The sequence below is a fragment of the Manis javanica genome, chromosome 18, assembly GCF_040802235.1.
Source record: "Manis javanica isolate MJ-LG chromosome 18, MJ_LKY, whole genome shotgun sequence".
In the NCBI taxonomy this organism is placed as follows: domain Eukaryota; kingdom Metazoa; phylum Chordata; class Mammalia; order Pholidota; family Manidae; genus Manis; species Manis javanica.
The window spans coordinates 20,988,353-21,009,804 of record NC_133173.1 but is presented as its reverse complement, the minus strand read 5'-3'; the positions used below and the strand labels follow the sequence as shown (position 1 = coordinate 21,009,804).

The 21,452-nt window shown below is 44.1% G+C and overlaps 1 protein-coding gene across 2 annotated transcripts in view; it reads left to right on the top strand.

The window, feature by feature from the left end:
- The window catches only part of GABRB3 (gamma-aminobutyric acid type A receptor subunit beta3), a 254,264-nt gene that overhangs the window by 167,866 nt on the left and 64,946 nt on the right, over positions 1-21,452 (top strand). The window lies entirely within an intron of this gene.

Sequence of the window (21,452 nt, the reverse complement as noted above, 5' to 3'; positions counted from 1 at the left end):
TGAATCGCTGTGCATCAGAACAGGAAGAAGGGTGACTTTTGATTGCAGATATCAATTTTCTCTCTCTCGCTCATTTTCTTATTTTACTACTCATCTATAGATTGAAATGTTCTTGGAGAGTCCATCACATGCTTATGAGATAGAATCATTCTCGTTATTGGCCTGCCCCTAGTTGGTGCTTTCCTTCTTCACATTTCCCCTTTGTACAAGGACACCAGTTTTACTGGACATGGACGGTGTCTTATTTCCTTTAGAATTCCCTCTCCCATGTATTGGACATGCATATGGTAGTTGGCATCAAAAAAAGTACACTTGTTGGATAAATACATGGAAAAGTAACAAAGGAGTGCAAGTTTGTACCTTAAAATCCAGACTAAGATTACCCATAGGGCAATTTCCAGGATTTCCATTTTGTTGTGGAGTGAACTTCCACAACACACACACACATGCACACACACTTGGTAATCATTAAATCAAGGGAGTGTACATTGGGTTGCATATTGGTTCTGTCACATTCCCACGCTCAGACAAAATGCAGAAGGGAATAGTGTTGACCTCAATGCACTGTGAAGAAGTCTGAAGGCCCCACAGGAGGAAAGTTCTCCTGTCCACGGGTGAGGACTACGCTGTGGCTGATGCCCACACGTGCTGCTGTCCATTTTCTCTGGTAAGTGACTCTGCCCCTGAGCATTTAAGGTTGCTTGGTGGATGTGCCCAAGTAGGCTGTGCATCTCTGTTTGCTCCTCTTCCTGCTGCACTGTTTGCTCTTCTGTTTTATAGCACCCACACCCTGGGACTATATTTCAGCAATTATGTATTGATTATTGTCTATAACTCATGGAGCATTTGTGAAACAAGTAGATAGCAGTTACTTGGTAAAGTTTGTATATGGCCTGTGATGTTTTAGAGACTCATGAAGTCTTAGGAAATTGCTAGTCATCAAGGACAACCTCCTTGTTCTAGGTGAGAACCTGACCAAGTCCACAGTGGAGAGAGTCTGATAAAGCTCCATGGGGAATGTGTTGCTTGAAGATTCTTTGCAGGAAGACGGGATGAATGGGAAAGGCTTGTAAGATGGTGAAGACATAAGGAGGAGAGGAGAGGAGCAGTGATACAGAGGGAATCAGAGGGACTGGCTGTCTAGAGTAGCAGGGGTGTGAACTGTAGAGCTAATGTAGACTAGACGTGGTGTATGGTTCATGTGATGGGCAAGGAGAACCCTTAGTTGCTGGAGAGGAGCAGGTTTTGGCTCAGGCAGTGAGGAGCCCAGGATCAGGTTACCTGCAGGTGCAGGACAGGTCAGCATGACAGGATCCACCTGTCGGAGCCCTGGAAGTGCAGAGTGCGGGGTGAGGAGAACCGAGGGCATGAAGGGCTGGAGCTGCAGGCTCTGGGAGGCCAGGGGCACAGAGCAGGCACTCAGGAGAGAAGAGCCTGCAGCCAGGCTCCCCTGTGCTGCCTCAGACGCGTGCTCAGAGCAGGCTGGGCAGGCCAGCGAGGGAAGCTTGCCTGGAAGGGGGGAGGTGGTGTGCTGCACTGCCTGGGCTGAGGGCATGAGGCCCCCACAAACTGGGGGTAAGGCAAGGAAAGGAGAAGATGGACCTTTGAAAGATTTTGGTGGGAGAAAAGATGAGGCTTGAACAGAGGGTCTAAATAAAAATGTCACATGTATTGTGGATTGAATCCATACCAGATAATTCTCTTATAAGTTTATTAAAGCAAATGTCATAAATAAATGAATAGAAAATGAATGAATGAATACAATGACGATGACTAAGTCTATGAATAAGTGAATTGATTTAATAAATGCCTTTCCATTGACTGATAATCTTTCTTGCAAATATCCACAATATCTAAAAAGTATATCAATGGACATACTTTTTGATACTTGGGGTGTGTTATATGGGTATGTGTGTACATATATATGCAGATAGGCAGGTAGGTATAGGATAGCAGCTAGACTATTTTTAGTGTGAGAACATAATTCTAAGTGTCCTTTATGTTTCTCATTTTTTTGCCGGCTTTTTCAGGAACGGTACAGCTGGGGCTCAGCCACTGGGCTTCTGATAGATACATTTCAGGTGATAAAGCTTACTATAAATACACATTACTGCCCGTGAGTTTGTAACTGTATGTGTGTGTGTCCATATACTTGTATGTATACCTATGTGTGTATATTTTCCTGTTTTTTATTCTTAATGCTGCTTCCTTACTGCAGGACATCCTGCAGCTGTGTCTGCATCTTGCTGTCAGCTGTCTGTCAGCCGGGGAAGCAAACTGCCCCTGGTCCTGTCCCAGCCATGAACTGGTAGACTGGCAAGACTGGGAAAGCCTGCCTGCCCCTGGCATGTCAAGTGTGGCTCATAGGAGTGCCGACAAAACTGACCGGGACAGATGGGATCTCAGGTCCAAAACCTTCAGTCATGGATAGCTGAGGGGCTAATATACTTCTGGGGACCTTAATTCTGACTTCGAGTTTGTATTCCCCAGGGCACGCTAGCTCTGTTCTCCGGAGTCCTTGTCCCTTGGTGTAGTCTTTGAACCTCACCTATGCAAGTCAGGCCTCTTGCCCTGGTCCTTTTCCACCAACCCCAGAGAGAGGGCCTCCCTGAAAACCTGGGTTCCTAAGGTGCCACATAGAATCTCCCTACATGAGCTTCATTCATCCTGTGTAGCATCCTGGGAGGTCATCCTGTGCAGCGACCAGGTTCTGACGTTATTTCTCTGGCTCATGTCCTGCTCTGAGAGGCCATCCGATCATCACAGAGAGTCATTCCTAAAGGTGAATCTGATTAGTGGTGTATAGGGGTTGAGAAATAAGTCTAAGGATCTTTCAGATGCCTGTCACTCACAGTGCCATCCCCTTTAACCTCGTCCAGATGGGCTCTTTAGGATAAGGGGTTGAATTCTCCATCAGAGCATAGCAGGAGACAACCAAAAGGACTGCAGCTTTCCATCGCACCCTGGGCATTTTAAGTGACAACAGTTTCAGTTTTAAACGTGAATGTAAAGCAAGTGAATCATGACTGATTAGCTTATCAGCTGTTAATTATATTGCTGATTATAAATTATAAACTAATTCTGATTAACAGCAGCTAATTAATTGACTTCTTTGGTTCCGTTACAAGTTGACATGCACAATTGCAAACTCATGGGAAAGGGGAAAAAATGTATCCATAAGCTATGTAATCAGTGGCACAGTGGCAGAATCCTAGCTGTGTGCTTCTTGAGAAAACCTGCAAAGGAATGGGAAGCATAAAGGACACTTGGAGTTATTGTTCTCATGCTAAAAATAGTCCAGCTACCATCCAACACGAGGCGAGTCACATATGGAAAACCTGTATTTTAATATCCAACATTACTCACAAAATCAGGAAAATGTACAATTAACTTGATAGTTGATGTTCTAACCAGGGCCTTGGTGAATAGAGACCTTTTGCTACTTTAAATCACCATCTGGATGCTACATAAAAGTTTGCTTTCAATGGCTGGAGCTGGCTTGGCTGGTCCACAGCTCTGTGTCTGACTCCTTTGAACTCATTTGCATATGAATAGGTCACATATTATGTGTAACAGGATCACAAGTGCCAGCTGAGGGAGTGTGCTTGCTTTCCTAAAACAGTGCTCTTCCTTTTGAGTAATTGAATAGTTCTTGTTTATTTACTAATTTTCAAAGCAAAATATGGACATTTTAACAATCAAAATCATCCTCTCACAATTCCTGGTGGCTTTATAGACATTTCACCTTCTCTTCATAATCCTAAATCTTCATGTGCAGGCCTGATAGGCATGTGTAAGCACTGGAAGGGAATAATTCGAAACATCTGTTGATATTTACTAGAAGCAGATATTAGAGGAATTCAAATAAGTGTAGCCATCACACAATAGCTTAAAGAAATGCAATATAAAAGAATGTCTGAATATCATGATTGGATTTCTATATACATACATTCTGTGAATATACCATATATGGATACACTATATGGTATAAAAATCCATTATGAAATGATATTAATAGCAAGCAAAGTTGACATGTACTGAATAAGCATTCTGAAATATTGATTTCTTATTTTACTGAATAGCTTGCCAGTGTGTTTAAAAATAACAGCACATATTGAGTTGATGACCACCGTTGTTCCTAGCATCAGGGCCTGGAAGGAGGCCGGATGTCTATGCTCTGAGCCATTCCTCAGACACCTGTACTGCAGCACCATCTGCAGCCTGTGACACTACAGCCCTGGCCCATGTCTTCCTATTTTCATGTCAGCTGTTGGCATTAGGTTGATGGCTTTTGTTAGAGATGCTTGAAGCGTTTTGCTGCAAGACTGTGCTGGCATCCACTCGACCCTCCGAATTGAGTGGGATGGTTGTGTTCCTGCAGCTTGCCCAACACAGACCCTCTTCTCCATGGCAGCACATGGTGGGAGCTGTGCAGATGCCCACATTTGGTGCACATGTGCATGCTTTCCAAATACAGACAGTTGACGTTAGGAAATAGTTTCTTGATTTTAGTGAAGTTAAAAGGTTCTGTATAATTTTAAGTCAAACTGGTGATCAGAATATGAGCTCATGATGTAAAGACAAATTACATGTGAAAATAAGAGCATAAATTTTAAAATATTAATAGCTTTGCAAAGAAGCTTAAAAAAATAACAGTGTAAGTCAGGGCCTTATCTCTTGCAATTCTGATCCAGTGTGGTTGGAGTGGGCCCTGGGACGGGACTGGGGAATAAGAAATAAGAAAGAATAAAGGTGACCTAGACACTCCCAAAAAGAGACAGCAGGAGTGGAGTTGGAGAAGGAATCAGCACTCAAAGGGATACGTGGCCTGCAAATAAATATGAGGGGTCATCAGCCAAAGCTTTTATTAAACCTTTTAGGAGTGAATGCGATCACATGGAAGAAAGGAAGAAGAAGGAAAGGAGTAGGGTCAAGCCCAAGGAACTGAACACCGAGACTCAGATGGGCGGTCCTGGCATGGAGCCCTGCACACAATAGCCAGTGGCAGGAGAGGGACAGGGAGAGTGTCTCAGAGGCTGAGCAGGGTCTCAAGGAGAAGCTTCCAGCCATGTTGCCAGCTGCCTGAATGTTGAGTCAGGAGAGGACAAAAGAGTGATCTTCGGAGGTCATTGGGCAGCCTTGCTGGGACCAAGCTGGAGATGGAAGCAAGCCGCAGGTAGGCTGATGAGGGGCTGGGGACTCTGGGTCCAGAAATATGGTTGACTGGAAATCGTAAAGAATGCTCAGTATAAAACTATTAGAAATGGTGAAGAAATCATAATAAGCATCATCTAAATGAATCACTTAATTCAGAGGAAAATTTAAAAAATGCCCCAGGAGCCACAAAAAAAGACAAATTAGGAGAGAAGACTGTGGAAAAAAGTGTTGTAGGCTACACTTGAACACTAAAAGCCGTGGGATGACCTGCTCTATGTAACCAAGTAGGCCTGGTGTTACTGGCAGACCCAGGAGACCCAACCAGGGAACTGCACAAAGCAGAGAGAGAAAAAGGAGTCTTCATGGAGGTGGCACACTCAAAATTTGTGTAGAAAGGGTGTTCTAGAAAAAAATGCCCCTGCGAAAGGAAGATGATCAGGAAATGGGCTTCTGGTGACATGGCAAACATCTAATCTGGGAATTTGTTCTCATCTGGATTTGGAGTTTGACTTTAAACTGCAGAGAAATTTTCACTGGAAGTGATTCAAGGTTATCAACCAATCTGGAACACTGGGTGCCAGCACATGCAGAACTTCTGCGAAGGGACACACCAACAACCAGGTTACATAGAACTTCCGGTCACTTGTTCCGTAAATGTTAATGGGACGCCTGTCATGTGCCAGGCACTGTCTTGGCCCTGTGCTGGGGATGTATCACGGAACAACACAGGCAAAAGTTCCTGCACTCATGCAGCTTACATTCTAGCATGGGAGAAAGGAAACATGAACAAGAAATAAACGCAATAAGTAAACCTATCATCTAGAATATGATCAAGGTCAGGATGGAAGGGTGCAAGGCATGAAAGCTGCCATTGTTGGGAAAGGCTCATGAAAAAGGTGAATTTGAGTGAAAATGTGACTAAGGTGAGGAAGTCAGCAGAAGATTATTTGGGGAAAGAGAGTTGCAGGCAGAAGGAAGCGCTGATGCAAAGGGCCTAAGGTAGGAGGATGTTGCTGAAATGAAGTCAGCAAGTGAGATGATGTCAGAGAGCTGGTAAGAGGGCCAGAGCATGAATCCTTGGGTTACTTTCAGTGAACTAAGGAGCCATTTTATGATCTGACTTATATTGTTAAAAATCTCTCTTGATGCTGAGCTGAGAACAGGGCTAAGGGAGAAGAGGGGTTCAGGGAACCAGTTCAGAGGCTACTCTAGTTTGGAGGGGGAAGAGAAATGGTGTTTGACCAGGGAGGAGGCCCCAGTAGTGATGACAAGTGGCTGGACCACAGTCTGTCTTTCTAATTCAGAGTCGGTAGGGTTTCATATGGTTTGATGAGGGATGTAAGAGAGAAGATGAGCACAAAATGACTGGAGATGTGCTTGAGTAACTCTAAGGACCGAGTGCCACCACGTGAATCGGGAAGCACCAAGTGGATCTGTTTGGAGGGTAAGATTAGCAGTTCAGCCTGGATGTGTTGAGCTGATTCTGGAATTTGATTAAAAAATTGGGTTGGAGATAACTTGGAATTCTAAGCATATAAATGGACTGCAAATCCACGAAGCTAGAAAACTTTATTAAGGAGGTAAGTGCTGATAGAGAAGAGGGGGACCCAGTGTCAGTGGGGTGGATAGGCGGTGGCTCAGTGCGAGGCATCCTGGGGACCTCTGGGATTAAGAAGAAAAGGAAGAACTGGAGGAGCAGGAGAGGAGATGGGCCTGTTGGGTGTGAGAAAAAGCAAGAGACTGCACCAAGAATAGTGAGCTGTCTTGGATTTTAACCCATAGTTACACGGATGGGGAAAGAAGACACAGATCTCACAGGTCACAGACAAAGGACAGTTTACTACTCACAACTAGGGTCAGCTACACAATTTTTGGGGCCCAGTGCAAAATGAAAAAAACAAAACTGGATCCTTTGTTCAAAGAACAGGAATAGTGTCTTCCCTCTCCTAAAGGTTAGCAGTTGTGTTTCTCCCTCCATGGGCACTGTGCTTGATTGAATGTATGGAAACCTGCATCATGATTTTTTTTCTGGCTGTATCAGCTTTGATTACAGTATCCCAGAGAATTAGAGTGCTTCATGTAATACGGAATTCCATGTAGAGATGTCCACCCAAATATTGCTACTGAAATCGGAAAAAGTACTCAGCCAATATTTATAGTTACATAAAGTATAATGTTGTTAATATTGTAAATGGTCTAATATCAGTAATCTAACAAGTTTCTGAGTAGAAACCAGAAATAGACATGAGCTCAGAAATTAATGGGATTGCTGTCTAAAAATGGCATATCTTCTTAGAAACTGAAAGTACTTAAAATGTGTGGTATCACTAGTCCACATGATTTGTCTTTGAGGAGAAGAAATACATCCTTAAATCCTGATATAGAAGCACGCATGGAAAAGCAAACAGTAGTTGCATTTTTACAGTGTAAGTGTATAGGAATGGTTCTTGGATTCACATGGAAATATTCATCCGTGTTTTATGATAAATGTCCTTTCTGGTGAAACATTTTTTTTTTTTTGGCCTTGCCTGCTCTCTTGAAGAGATTCAGAGAGAAGTAATTTTAAGTGATACTCAGTTCATAAAATCTAGGAGATCATGTAATCCAAGAGATGACCATCACTGTTCTAGGATGTAGAATTCTTAATCTCACGGTCATCTGTAGGCACCACAATCAAGCATGGGAGGAGCATAGAAGCTTGATGAACTCCACATAGTCAGAACGTGTACCAACCACTCACGCATCTCCAAGTATAGTACTGAGGGTGCCGTGCACAAGCACTGTGGCTGCTTGTCACAGCTAGATCTTGGAGCACCTTTGGATGGGTGACACTTGGGAATCATTGCATCCCCTTTTGGAAATCTATTAATCAAAGATAGTTGCTGGGAAATAAAGCTATATATCTGATCATACACACACACACAATTAAATTATATACATAAACATAGAATGGTCTGAACAGTCTGGTGTCTTTAGTATTATTCAGATAAATACTCATTTTAAATAAAGGAAATATGCAATGACTCCCCAGTTTATAAGCACGTTCCTAAAGTTTGTTTGTATGGTGTTTGTGTTGAGTTGGAACATCTGTCCCCATGTAGAGTGTGAGACATCTGATTATCTTGTATATTCTTCTTTTTAACCCATAATATATGTAAGATTTGTCTGGCTCAACACATTCCAGACACTGTGGAATGCAATTTAGGGAGAAATCCATCCTTAAATCCTGGTATAGAAGCACACATAGAAAAGCAAATGGTAGTTGCATTTTTTTTCTTTCTTTTTTAAACGTTGCTTTTATTTTTTTATTTTATTATTATTATTTTTATTTTGGTGGCATATTTTTTTATTTTATTATTATTATTTTTGTTTTGGTAGCATTAATCTACAATTACAGAAAGAACATTATGTTTACTAGGTTCCCCTCTTCACCAAGTCCCCCCCACGTACCCCTTCACGGTCACTGTCCATCTGCGTAGTAAGATGCTGTAAAATCACTACTTGTCTTCTCTGTGTTGCACAGCCCTCCCTGTGCGCCCCCCACCCCACACTATACATGTTAATTGTAATGCCCTCTTTCTTTTTCCCTGCCCTTATCCCTCCCTTCCCACCCATCGTCCCCAGTCCCTTTCCCTTTGGTAACTGTTAGTCCATTCTTGGGTTCTGTGATTCTGCTGCTGTTTTGTTCCTTCAGTTTTTCTTTGTTCTTATACTCCACATATGAGTGAAATCATTTGGTACTTGTCCTTCTCCGCCTGGCTTATTTCACTGAGCATAATCCCCTCTAGCTCCATCCATGTTGTTGCGAATGGTAGGATCTGTTTTTTTCTTATGGCTGTGTAATATTCCATTGTGTATATGTACCACATCTTCTTTATCCATTCGTTTACTGATGGACACTTAGGTTGCTTCCATATCTTAGCTATTGTAAATAGTGCAGCGATAAACATAGAGGTGCATATGTCTTTTTCAAACTGGAGTGCTGCATTCTTAGGGTAAATTCCTAGAAGTGGAATTACGGGGTCAAATGGTATTTCTATTTTGAGCATTTTGAGGAATCTCCATATTGCTTTCCACAATGGTTGAACTAATTTACATTCCCACCAGCAGTGTAGGAGGGTTCCCCTTTCTCCACAGCCTCGTCAACATTTGTTGTTGTTTGTCTTTTGGATGATGGCCATCCTTACTGGTGTGAGGTGATATCTCATTGTGGTTTTAATTTGCATTTCTCTGATGATCAGCGATGTGGAGCATCTTTTCATGTGCCTGTTGGCCATCTGGATTTTTTCTTTAGAGAACTGTCTGTTCAGCTCCTCTGCCCATTTCTTTGGATTATTTGCTTTTTGTTTGTTGAGGCATGTGTGCTCTTTATATATTTTGGATGTCAATCCTTTATTGGATCTGTCATTTATGAATATATTCTCCCATACTGTAGGATACCTTTTTGTTCTATTGATGGTGTCCTTTGCTGTACAGAAGCTTTTTAGCTTGATATAGTCCCACTTGTTCATTTTTGCCTTTGTTTCCTTTGCCCAGGGAGATATGTTCATGAAGAAGTCACTCATGTTTATGTCCATGAGATTTTTGCCCATGTTTTTTTCTAAGAGTTTTATGGTTTCATGGCTTACATTCAGGTCTTGATCCATTTCAAATTTACTTTTGTGTATGGGGTTAGACAGTGATCCAGTTTCATTCTCTTACATGTAGCTGTCCAGTTTTGCCAGCACCATCTGTTGAAGAGACTGTTATTTCCCCATTGTATGTCCATGGCTCCTTTATCATATATTAATTGGCCATATATGTTTGGGTTAATGTCTGGAGTCTCTATTCTGTTCCACTGGTCTGTGGCTCTGTTCTTGTGCCAGTACCAAATTGTCTTGATTACTGTGGCTTTGTAGTAGAGCTTGAAGATGGGGAGCGAGATCCCCCCCCCACTTTATTCTTTTTTCTCAGGATTCCTTTGGCTATTCGCAGTCTTTGACGGTTCCATATGAATTTTTGAACTATTTGTTCTAGGTCACTGAAGAATGCTGTTGGTAATTTGATAGGGACTGCATTGAATCTGTATATTGCTTTGGGCAGGATGGCCATTTTGATGATATTAATTCTTCCTAGCCAGGAGATGGGATGAGTTTCCATTTGACCTCTTTAATTTCTCTTAAGAGTGTCTTGTAGTTTTCAGGGTATAGGTCTTTCACTTCCTTGGTTAGGTTTATTCCTAGGTATTTTATTCTTTTTGATGCTATTGTGAGTGGAATTGTTTTCCTGATTTCTTTTTCTATTAGTTCATTGTTAGTGTATAGGAAAGCTACAGATTTCTGTGTGTTAATTTTGTATCCTGCAACTTTGCTGAATTCCGATATTAGTTCTAGTAGTTTTGGAGTGGAGTCTTTAGGGTTTTTTATGTACAATATCATGTCATCTGCAAATAGTGACAGTTTAACTTCTTCTTTACCTGTTTGGATTGATTGTATTTCTTTGTTTTGTTTAATTGCCATGGCTAGGACCTCCAGTACCATGTTGAATAACAGTGGGGAGAGTGGGCATCCCTGTCTTGTTCCCGATCTCAGAGGAAAAGGTTTTAGCCTCTCGCTGTTCAGTATGATGTTAGCTGTGGGTTTATCATATATAGCTTTTATTATGTTGAGGTACTTGCCCTCTATGCCCATTTTGTTGAGAGTTTTTATTATGAATGGATGTTGAATTTTTTCTAATGCTTTTTCAGCATCTATGGAGATGATCATGTGGTTTTTGTCCTTCTTTTTGTTTATGTGATGGAGAATGTTGATGGATTTTCTAATGTTGTACCATCCTTGCATCCCTGAGATGAATCCCACTTGGTCATGGTGTATGATCCTTTTGATGTATTTTTGAATTTGGTTTGCTAATATTTTGTTGAGTATTTTTGCATCTACGTTCATCAGGGATATTGGTCTGTAGTTTTCTTTTTTGGTGGGGTCTTTGCCTGGTTTTGGTATTAGGGTGATGTTGGCTTCATAGAATGAGTTTGGGAGTATTCCCTCCTCTTCTATTTTTTGGAAAACTTTAAGGAGAATGGGTGTTATGTCTTCTCTGTATGTCTGATAAAATTCTGAGGTAAATACATCTGGCCTAGGGGTTTTGTTCTTGGGTAGTTTTTTGATTACCGATTCAATTTTGTTGCTGTTAATTGGTCTGTTTAGATTTTCTGTTTCTTTCTGGGTCAGTCTTGGAAGGTTGTATTTTTCTAGGTAGTTGTCCATTTCTCCTAGGTTTCCCAGCTTGTTAGCATATAGGTTTTCATAGTATTCTGTAATAATTCTTTGTATTTCTGTAGGGTCCATCATGATTTTTCCTTTCTCGTTTCTAATTCTGTTGATGTGTGTTGACTCTCTTTTTCTCTTAATAAGTCTGGCTAGAGGCTTATCTATTTTGTTTATTCTCTCAAAGAACCAGCTCTTGGTTTCATTGATTTTTTTCTATTGCTTTATTCTTCTCAATTTTATTTATTTCTTCTCTGATCATTATTATGTCCCTCCTTCTGCTGACCTTAGGCCTCATTTGTTCTTCTTTTTCCAATTTTGATAATTGTGACATTAGACTATTAATTTGGGTTTGTTCTTCCTTCTTTAAATATGCCTGGATTGCTATATACTTTCCTCTTAAGACTGCTTTCACTGCGTCCCACAGTAGTTGGGGCTTTGTGTTGTTGGTGTCATTTGTTTCCATATATTGCTGCATCTCCATTTTAATTTGGTCATTGATGCATTGATTATTTAGGAACATGTTGTTAAGCCTCCATGTGTTTGTGAGCCTTTTTGCTTTCTTTGTACAATTTATTTCTAGTTTTATACCTTTTTGGTCCGAAAAGTTGGCTGGTAGGATTTCAATCTTTTGGAATTTACTGAGGTTCTTTTTGTGGCCTAGTATGTGGTCAATTCTGGAGAATGTTCCATGTTCACTTGAGAATAATGTGTATCCTGTTGCTTTTGGATGTAGAGTTCTGTAGATGTCTATTAGGTCCATCTGTTCTAGCATGTTGTTCAGTGCCTCTGTGTCCTTACTTATTTTCTGTCTGGTGTATCTGTCCTTTTGAGTGAGTGGTGTGTTAATGTCTCCCAAAATCAATGCATTGCATTCTGTTTCCTCCTTTAATTCTGTTAGTATGTGTTTCACATATATTGGTGCTCCTGTATTGGGTTCATATATGTTTATAATGGTTATTTCCTCTTGTTGGACTGAGCCCTTTATCATTATGTAATGTCCTTCTTTATCTCTTGTTACTTTCTTTGTTTTGAAGTCTATTTTGTCTGATACTAGTATTGCAACACCTGCTTTTTTCTCTCTGTTGTTCACATGAAGTATCTTTCTCCATCTCTTGACTTTTAATCTGTGCATGTCTTTGGGTTTGAGGTAAGTCTCTTGTAAGCAGCATATAGATGGGTCTTGCTTTTTATCCATTCTATTACTCTGTCTTTTGATTGGTACATTCAGTCCATTTACATTTAGGGTGATTATTGAAAGATATGTACTTATTGCCATTGCAGGCTTTAGATTTGTGGTTACCAAAGGTTCAAGATTAGCTTGTTTACTACCTTACTCTCTGACCTCACTCGCTTATTGAGCTATTATCAACACAGTCTGATGATTATTTCTTTCCCTTCTTTTTCCTCCTCCTCCATTCTTCATATGTTGGGTGTTTTGTTCTATGCTCTTTTTTAGAGTGCTCCCATCTAGAACAGTCCCTCTAAGATACCCTGTAGAGGTGGTTTGTGGAAGGCAAATTCCCTCAACTTTTGCTTGTCTGGGAATTGTTTAATCCCTCCTTCATATTTAAATGATAATCATGCTGGATACAGTATCCTTGGTTCAAGGCTCTTCTGTTTCATTGCATTAAATATATCATGCCATTCTCTTCTGGCCTATAAGGTTTCTGTTAAGAAGTCTGATGATAGCCTGATGGGTTTTCCTTTGTAGGTGACCTTTTTTTTTCTCTCTGGCTGCCTTTAATACTCTCTCCTTGTCCTTGATCTTTGCCATTTTAATTATTATGTGTCTTGGTGTTGTCCTCTTTGGATCCCATCTCTCGGGAGGACTGTCTACCTCTGTACTCTCAGCAACTATTTCCTCCCCCAGTTTGGGGAAGTTCTCAGCCATTATTTCTTCAAAGACACTTTCTATCCCTTTTTCTCTCTCTTCTTCCTCTGGTACCCCTATAATGCGGATATTGTTCCTTTTGGATTGGTCACACAGTTCTCTTAATATTGTTTCATTCCTGGAGATTCTTTTTTCTCTCTCTGCATCAGCTTCTATGCATTCCTGTTCTCTGGTTTCTATTCCGTCAATGGCCTCTTGCATCTCATCCATTCTGCTTATAAATCCTTCCAGAGTTTGTTTCACTTCTGTAATCTCCCTCCAGACATCTGTAATCTTCCTCCGGACTTCATCCTATAGCTCTTGCATATTTCTCTGTAGCTCTGTCAGCATGTTTATGATTTTTATTTTGAATTCTTTTTCAGGGAGACTTGTTAGGTCTGCCTCAGTAGATCCTTTCTCAGGTATAACTATCTTGGACTGGACCAGATTTTTTTGCCTTTTCATGGTGGTAGCAGTGGCTGTAGGCAGGTTGCGGGTGTGTCAGCTGGGAGAAGAAAGTCCTTTCCTGCTTACTGGATGCCTTGCCTTTCTCTGCTGCCTGTGACGGCTACCCACAGTCCTGGAGCAGACACCGGGTTAGTGCCCTAAGCTGCTGTGGGCAGGGTGTTCATCAGAGCAGCATGGAGCCCTGCTGGGGAGTGGCAGGCATGCCAGGTGCGCTCCTCTGTGCTACCAGCAACCTTGCCACGCAGCTGTGTGTCAGCAGCGGCCTTTGGGTCTGGCCTGGGTGGCTGTGCGTTGGGCTGGGATTCCAGTCGACTGCTGGGAGCACGCCTGTTCCCTCTGGCTCTGCTGCAGGTGTGCGCGTGGGGCTCTTCCACGCAGACTTCTACTAGGCTCCTCTGGCTTCACTGCCGGCGGTGCATGAGAGCCGCACCCGGGATGTTTGGTTGTGCTGATGTGGGCTAGCACAAGCTTCTCCTGCGGTGCGTGGATCTACTCTCGGTCCCTTCTGGCGCTGCCCTCCCCGGTGTGTGCTGCCACTCTCCTGCTACTGGGCTGGTGTGTTGGGGTCTGCGCCAGTTGGAGGAATGACTAGCAGGCTGCTTATTGCCGTGAGAGGCTTCAGAGCTGCACTGCCTCTCCGGGGTTTAGGGCTCCTAAGTTTCCCCAGTATTCCCAGCTGCCAGGACAGCTTCATCCAGCTAGGGGGTCCCTGTGTCTTTAAGACTTGCAGAAAGGACTTGCTTTTCTTTTGTCTCAGGGGCACCGGTTGTGGGGACCTGCCCACAGGTTTTGCTTTTCCGTTTCTCTAATATCCAGCACCCCGTTCACCTTGTGTCTGCATTCCCGGTGCGGATTTCTAGAGCTGGTTGTTTAGCAGTCCTGGGCTTTCACTCCTTCCCTGTTCCAACTCCTTTCTTCCCGCCAGGTTTTGGCGTAGGGGAGCCTGATTCAGGTCCCGCCTGACTGTGGCTTGTATCTTACCCCCTTCGTGTGATGTTGAGTTCTCACTGATGTAGATGTATCCTGGCTGTTGTACTGGTTTCGTTTTTGTTTTTATTAGTGCTATAGCTACTTCAAAGTAAATTATGTCCTATGCCAGTTTTTCTGATGGCTTTAGAGGACTGGGGAACTTGTACCTTTTTCATCAGCCTGTCTAGATTTCATACTGAGGTGACTGGTTCATCTTCTGCGTACACTTAGCATTTAGGTGGATGAATAAAAAAATACAGATTATGAGCCTTTTGGCAGGTACAACAGCTACAAGACCAGGAGATCTTAGTGACCTTCCTCCCCTTTCGCACACCAGTTTTGTATCATAAATCTGCTGAACCAGATGCAAAGACAGGAGCCTTACAGCTCTTACAGCTGCAGTTAAATATTTAAATGTGGTTTGGAGATTACATTTCTTTCTTAGGGTTAGTACATTTTTTTCTTTACTTCCTGTGCTGAAGAAATATAGTCAATTACTTAACTGCAGAACAATGAGCAGTATTTCTACTTTCAGATACGGATTCTTGTCATTTTAATGTGATAAATGCTGACAGATTTCCACAGGCAGGAAGAAACTTTGTTGTTTATCTGTTACTGTAATTGATGTGAGCTGCCTGAATTATACACCTAAAGATGGGCCGAGGTTTTATTTTATTTTGTTGCTACTGCTGCTGGGTATATGTTCTCAGGAGATTTTGAGAGAATCACTATGTGTAAATATGTGGCTCACGAATGGCTCACATTCAAGAACATCTGTTCCTCAGCCAGAGTCACTGGGGCTTCTAGAGCGCAGAGTGCCAGCAGTCCCTTCCCAGCAGCCCCAAACTGCCCACCCATCAAGCCTCTTCCTGCCTACCCACCGCTGCCTCAGCCTCCTGGCTCAAAATCACCAGATCCTGGGCTGCACTGTGTCTTAACCAGGAACTCTGGCTTTTGACCTTTGCCTGAAATGCTGTTTTGTAATCTGGGATAAAAATTAACAACCCTTGTATCATTTATATTCAATGAGAAAAAATATGCAAATTCTAAGCAAATCCCTTAAAGCTGTGGAACTGCCCTCACTAGCACTCGCTCTCACTTTGCAAAGCCCTGGGAAGTGCGCAGGAACACGCGACTTAGCGCACTGCAGCCTGCTGACCGATTTGATAAGCACACCTACGCAGACATAGGGAGTGGGGAGAGGTCCCACGACTAGTTTATCAAAGGTTTTATGATCCCCCAAAGAAGCCCAGAGAAATAATTGGCCCTTTAATTGAATGATTTTTGTTTGTATGATTCTTTTTTAGACTCTGCTTTGAATGTAATTCTAATGTCACCATTTCTTCATGCTGAACCTTTTTGCCATAGTCTTTCATAAGACAGAGAGAGAGAAAGGTTCAAGAGATTTTATCTTGTTTTAATGATTTTGATGAGCTACCATAGAAAAGCAACTATAATGAAATAACCCACATTTACACATTATACCCCAGAGAGTTCTGGTTGTCAGTGGACTGGAAAATTTTGGTTGAGGATACACTTGGGTTCACCTCTTTGCATGACTTCTCTCCACTGAACCCCCACATCCCAGGGCTACAGTGTCCATCGGAATCTATCAAACCAGAGATGCTGAAATGTTTCCTTGTATGACAACTGTCTCAGATACAGACGAACCTGGCGGAGCAGAGACCCAGTGTCCTGGGTCCAGCTGCACATGCACATCTGAAGCACTGAATCCCCACCACTGGACATGCTGTCAGGCTAACCCAGGACCCCAAGGATAACTGCTCTCCATAGGCTTCCAGCTGCCTTCCCTGGCAGGGATTTGGGGTGCACTACAGGGTGAAGGGAGTAGCAGAGATGGTAGGGCATGCTGGCAGCTGAGGGGGACAGGAAATGAACACCTTTATTCGGCCTCCCAAGTATCTGGTGCCAGTCCCATTTCTGGCTCTGCACCTAAACCAGAAGCAGATGTTCTCAGGGTGTCCGGGGCTGCTGAGATGCCTGCTAACCTAATGGATGTGAGTCAGGCTTCATGCACATACACCCAATGTGTCATTTAATTAATTTATAGGCGAGATATTCGATAAATGCTCCAAGTACTGCAGATCTGAGCCCTCTAAAGTACAGTCTTCTAAGATCAATTGATATCAAACTGTAACCAGAAGGAACTTTATAAGCCTACTTTCTCAACCTGATCTGAAGAATTTGGGGGGCAGTATTAGGAGTGGAGGTTATCCCCCTGCATCCATGGGAGATACTGGCTCTCCCGGACACAGGGCCCCACAGCAGCTATTCCCCTAAGCCCTCATCTCTAGGCCAGTGCCCCCTCCTCCTCCTGCCAACATGCTCTGTCTAGATGTGCTGATATGGCTGGTTGTGCCCCAGCCAAGAATCAGTGCCAGCAGACAGCCTATCTCTTCCTTCCATGTGCTAATCTAATGAAGACCCCCCTCCCAGGGAGAGGCTTCTGGAGCCTGCTCCCCAGCAGACATGGGGAAGGTCCCCTGTGCCCTCTCCTCCCCAGGCCCCATACTTTCCCACCCCCCCTCCTTCTCTGAGTTCCTCACTGAACCAGGCTCCCCCACCAGTCCTGCTGCCCCCTGCCACCCGGGTGCTCCCCGTGCCTGCCTCTGACCTCCCCACCCTTCCTCCGAGTTCCTCGCTGAGCCTGCTCCCTGCTGCTCCCCCACTCCCGCTGCTCCTGAGCCGCCTGGCTCCTCTGCACACCCCACCCCACCCCTCCCCATGCATCTGTCTACCTAGCAACTGTGCTAAATGTTTGCAAGGGTGGGTGTGCCGGAGTTCCTGTTACTTCCTTTAGAAATTACCTTACCTCACATGACCTGATTCTCCACTCGCCAAGGGATCTTCACAAACCATTCCCACCAAGCTCAGTTCACCATTTTATGCAGACCCTTTAGCTCCCACCCTTTAGGGCTGCCAAGCTGAAAGCCATGACCTGGAGGAAGGCAGCCCCAACTTCAAATCCCACCTCCCCAGTCGCGTGTGTTCAATGGGCTGTGGGGGTGGGGAAGGCAAATTGCTTGAACTCTAAGTTTCTTCACTGCTTGAAGATACTAATGAGAATACTAATAAATCCCAGCTTAATATTTCAGTGAGATGATACTGCAGGAGGCTGGCACATGCTGAGGAGTAAGACTGTGTGAACGGCTGCTGTGGTGGTTGTGTGTGGTGCTCACCATGTGGGTGCATGTCCTGAGTCAGCACCCTGTGACACCCACAGTGGAATCTTCGTTAGCTGTGTGCCAAACTGCGCAGGAGAGCAGAGGGAGGCTTGGACCTGTCTGGCCACCTTCTCTCTGTCTCTGCAGGGGAAAGAGGTGGGGTGCTGGCTAGGTCTCCCTGATGTAATGATGCCATGCTTCGAAGGGCACAGTTGGTGCCACAGGCTTGGACTTAACTACTATTGTTTCCACCCTGTTACTACTGCAATCCACTCAAGTCATCTCAAAAAACACCCAAAACCAAAATGGAGAGGTGCTGTGCGGATGGTGTGGAGACCATAATCCTGAGCTTGCAGACTGAATGACAACTGGCTTCCCAGGGCAAAGTGACACTTTCTTCCATCCTCACAGCCGCCCATGAATGCCTTTTGGAAAGAAAGTCAGAGAAGTGTGCTGGACTTCACGACTCAGGCATAGGATGTGTGCTTAGAAACCAAGGAAAGAAACAAATGAACATCTTCTATTTTGATAAGAATGTAATTGGGAGGGTGTAGAGAAAATGAAGCTTCCTTTGGCCAGGATTGTCACGTGACCCTGGTCTGCTGCACATATGTGGGTAATACATTATTACTGACTCCTTATAAAGAGCTCTGCCCAGTGCTCTGGGCTGCTGCACGGCTACAGAACAGACACTGGAGTGACAGCGCCGAGGACAGAGACTGAGACGGCTGCAGGGGCAGAGAGGCCTGGAGGCAGAGACCGGCTTGCTGCATGCAGGCTTGCTCTGCATGGATGGGATTCTAGTGACTGACCTGCCACCGTGGGAATAAAGTTGGGCATAAGCCCCTTCACCCCAAGAATGTTCCATTGTCATTTTTTGGTCTCTGAACCAAGAGTGAACTTGCCCGGGGCTGAAACCCATTGGTGAGACAGGGGGCTATATTCAAACTGAAAATTCTTCAGTGGCTACAGCTAATTTATTTCCATCTTGTTACACTCTCAAAACTTTTCCTGTTTCACTTAAAATGCACCATCAACTTTAGCCAAAGGTCATGGTGATGCAGGGGGCTGGCTGCCCACTCTGTGAGCTCCTGTGCATCCTGAAGTTCTACATCAGGACTCCTGTCTGTGAACTTTTCAGGACTTCCCTAACCAGCACCTTCCCACCTGGTGTCCCTTGTCACCCACCAGCAAGCACCTTCCACCCACTCAGGCCCTCACCCTTCATCCCTCTTACCCACAGAACTCAACATTGCAAAACCCATCTTCCTCACCCACTAATCTGTGCTGAAACTGTGGACTTCATTATTATTTAGGTAGGGCAGGGCCAGCAGATCAGGAGACAGCTGTCACTGAAAAGGTAGTGCGTTACCCACAGGCCCCATGGAAAGGGGGCCTGCCATGCCATTGGCGTGAGGTGACACATGCCGCAGGGAGAGAGGGCAGAAGCTGAGGGCAAGAAGCTTTATTGTAGTTTCTGTGGGAGGGAAGGGGCACAGGCAAGGCTGGGTAAGCAGGCTTAGGGCTGGCTGGCTTGAGTACCTGCAGTGGTCTCTGGGACCTAGGCTGTCCCTGAGGTGTGGGCCTGGAGTGTCAGGCCCTGACAAAGAAGGCATTTTGGACGTGAGCTCTGGATTGGCTGGTGTGTTTAAAAGCACATTCTAGAGTTTGCCAGAGTTGTTTGCTATTTCTAGGAAGTGGCTGTGCCTGAGGGAGTGTAGGCAGCCCTCCCAGGTCAGCTCGGGTCCAGATGTCAAAACATGAGAAAACAGAAAATAAAAGACCTTGGTAGTACGCCTGGCTCTGTCACTTCCCGCTCAGAACCGTTCAGGGGCTTACCCTGGCGGTGGGGCTGGCATTCACATTTTCCCACTCAGGCCACTGTCATGGGGTCAGCCTTGCCTGCCGCCGTGTACCCTCTGATTCCCATCAGAACTGTGCTCCTCAGGGTTTCCCATCAGTTCAGTAAAGCAGCACCTCCTGTGATTTGTCATGCGCCCTGACTGGATCTGGCTAACCGAAGCCTATCTTCATTGCCACCTGCTCTCTGAGGACCTCTAAGTGGTGGGGATGGGGGTGTGAGTTCACACAGGTGACGCTGCGCACGGAACTCCGCCCATGTAAGTGCCTGGGGAAACACTCCTGTGTTTCTTCTCATCCACTGAAATACTACCTTTCCTTCAAGATAAAGCCTCCATAAAAGCTTGCCAGCCTCGTTGAATTTTCTTGCATCCCCTCTCCTTTGATTTTTTATGAGCTTTATAGCTTAAAACTTTCTTGCTTGTAGTTGTTTGGAATATTCGATTTGGGCACTTCCTTGCCTGGAAGCACCCGGAGAAGGATGTCCTGGGGTGTGCTCATCATCAGTTCAGAGGCCTCTGTGCTCCGGCACTCTTGAGATCGGTAATAAAGATTTAATAAAATAATAAATAATCGTTGGGTTAGCAGGCACTGAGAACTGCCCTGCAAGGCAGCAAAATGAATGTTGGATGGGATGTCAGAAGCCCTGCGTGCTGGAGGGAGATTCTTCAACTGACTCACCTTCCTGCCTCTCTCTGCCTGCAGAGTGAGGGGCTTTGCAATCGGGAGCTGCAGATGTGTGAGCTCAGAAGCTCCTCTGTGTAATAGCAGTGATTTTTCCTTCCCTGGCTGGAGAAGTCAACTACTCAGTTTCGGATTTTCAGCTTGGGTCGTGGTGGGGATGCCAGCAGGGCATCCCATGAATATTACCAAATTTCCAGAGTTGGTCATTCCAGACTTGGATAGCAATTACCAACAAGAATAAGAGTTTAAAAATATAATTTGCATGCATGCTCAGCCTTGGATTGGTCTTTTCTCCACTTTCTTATTGCACTGACTACTTTGCAGAAAAGACAAAACCAAAGCAAAACCAAAAAAAAAAAAGGTACCCTCATCTGCCTAGATGTTTGCTTATTTTAATGGCAAGCCCCGAGAGGCTGTGTCCTTCCTCCCACAACTGGCTTTAGCTTCAGGTTCCTGTTTTCCCCAGATGAATAGATCATCATCTAAAGGTGATTATATGGCCCAGTTAGTGTAGAAATGAAATGACCATGGAAATCTGAAAGAAAATGAAAATATGATGCATAGAGCACAGAGACCTCTCACAGGGCATTGCGTCCCCAGCAGATGTTTATGGGAGGTTTGGGTTTATAGCCCTCATAGAGGGCAGGAGAGGGAAGTGGATCACACTGCAGAGAGAGAGTCTGTGGATAGAGCACATGTCGTGGGCATGGCACATGGGAGATGGTCCTAAGGGGGCGCTCAAGTTCCCTGCCAGCAATCTGGTTTTACAATGAATTTTTTGTGGGGAGTGGGGATCTTATTTCTTTGTGGTTCTCTCTTAAATGCCAATTTTTTCGAGTCTGGTTCTTACCTAAATAAAACAGAGCCTTTATTGACATGACATACACCTGCCAAAACTAGTATTCTCATTTACAGGAAACCAGCCACTGCTTCCTACTCCGTCTGAAAATAATACTTATTTCTTCTAGCTTCCAACCTGAATTTGGCCCATCATGGAGGATATATGCCTGTGAC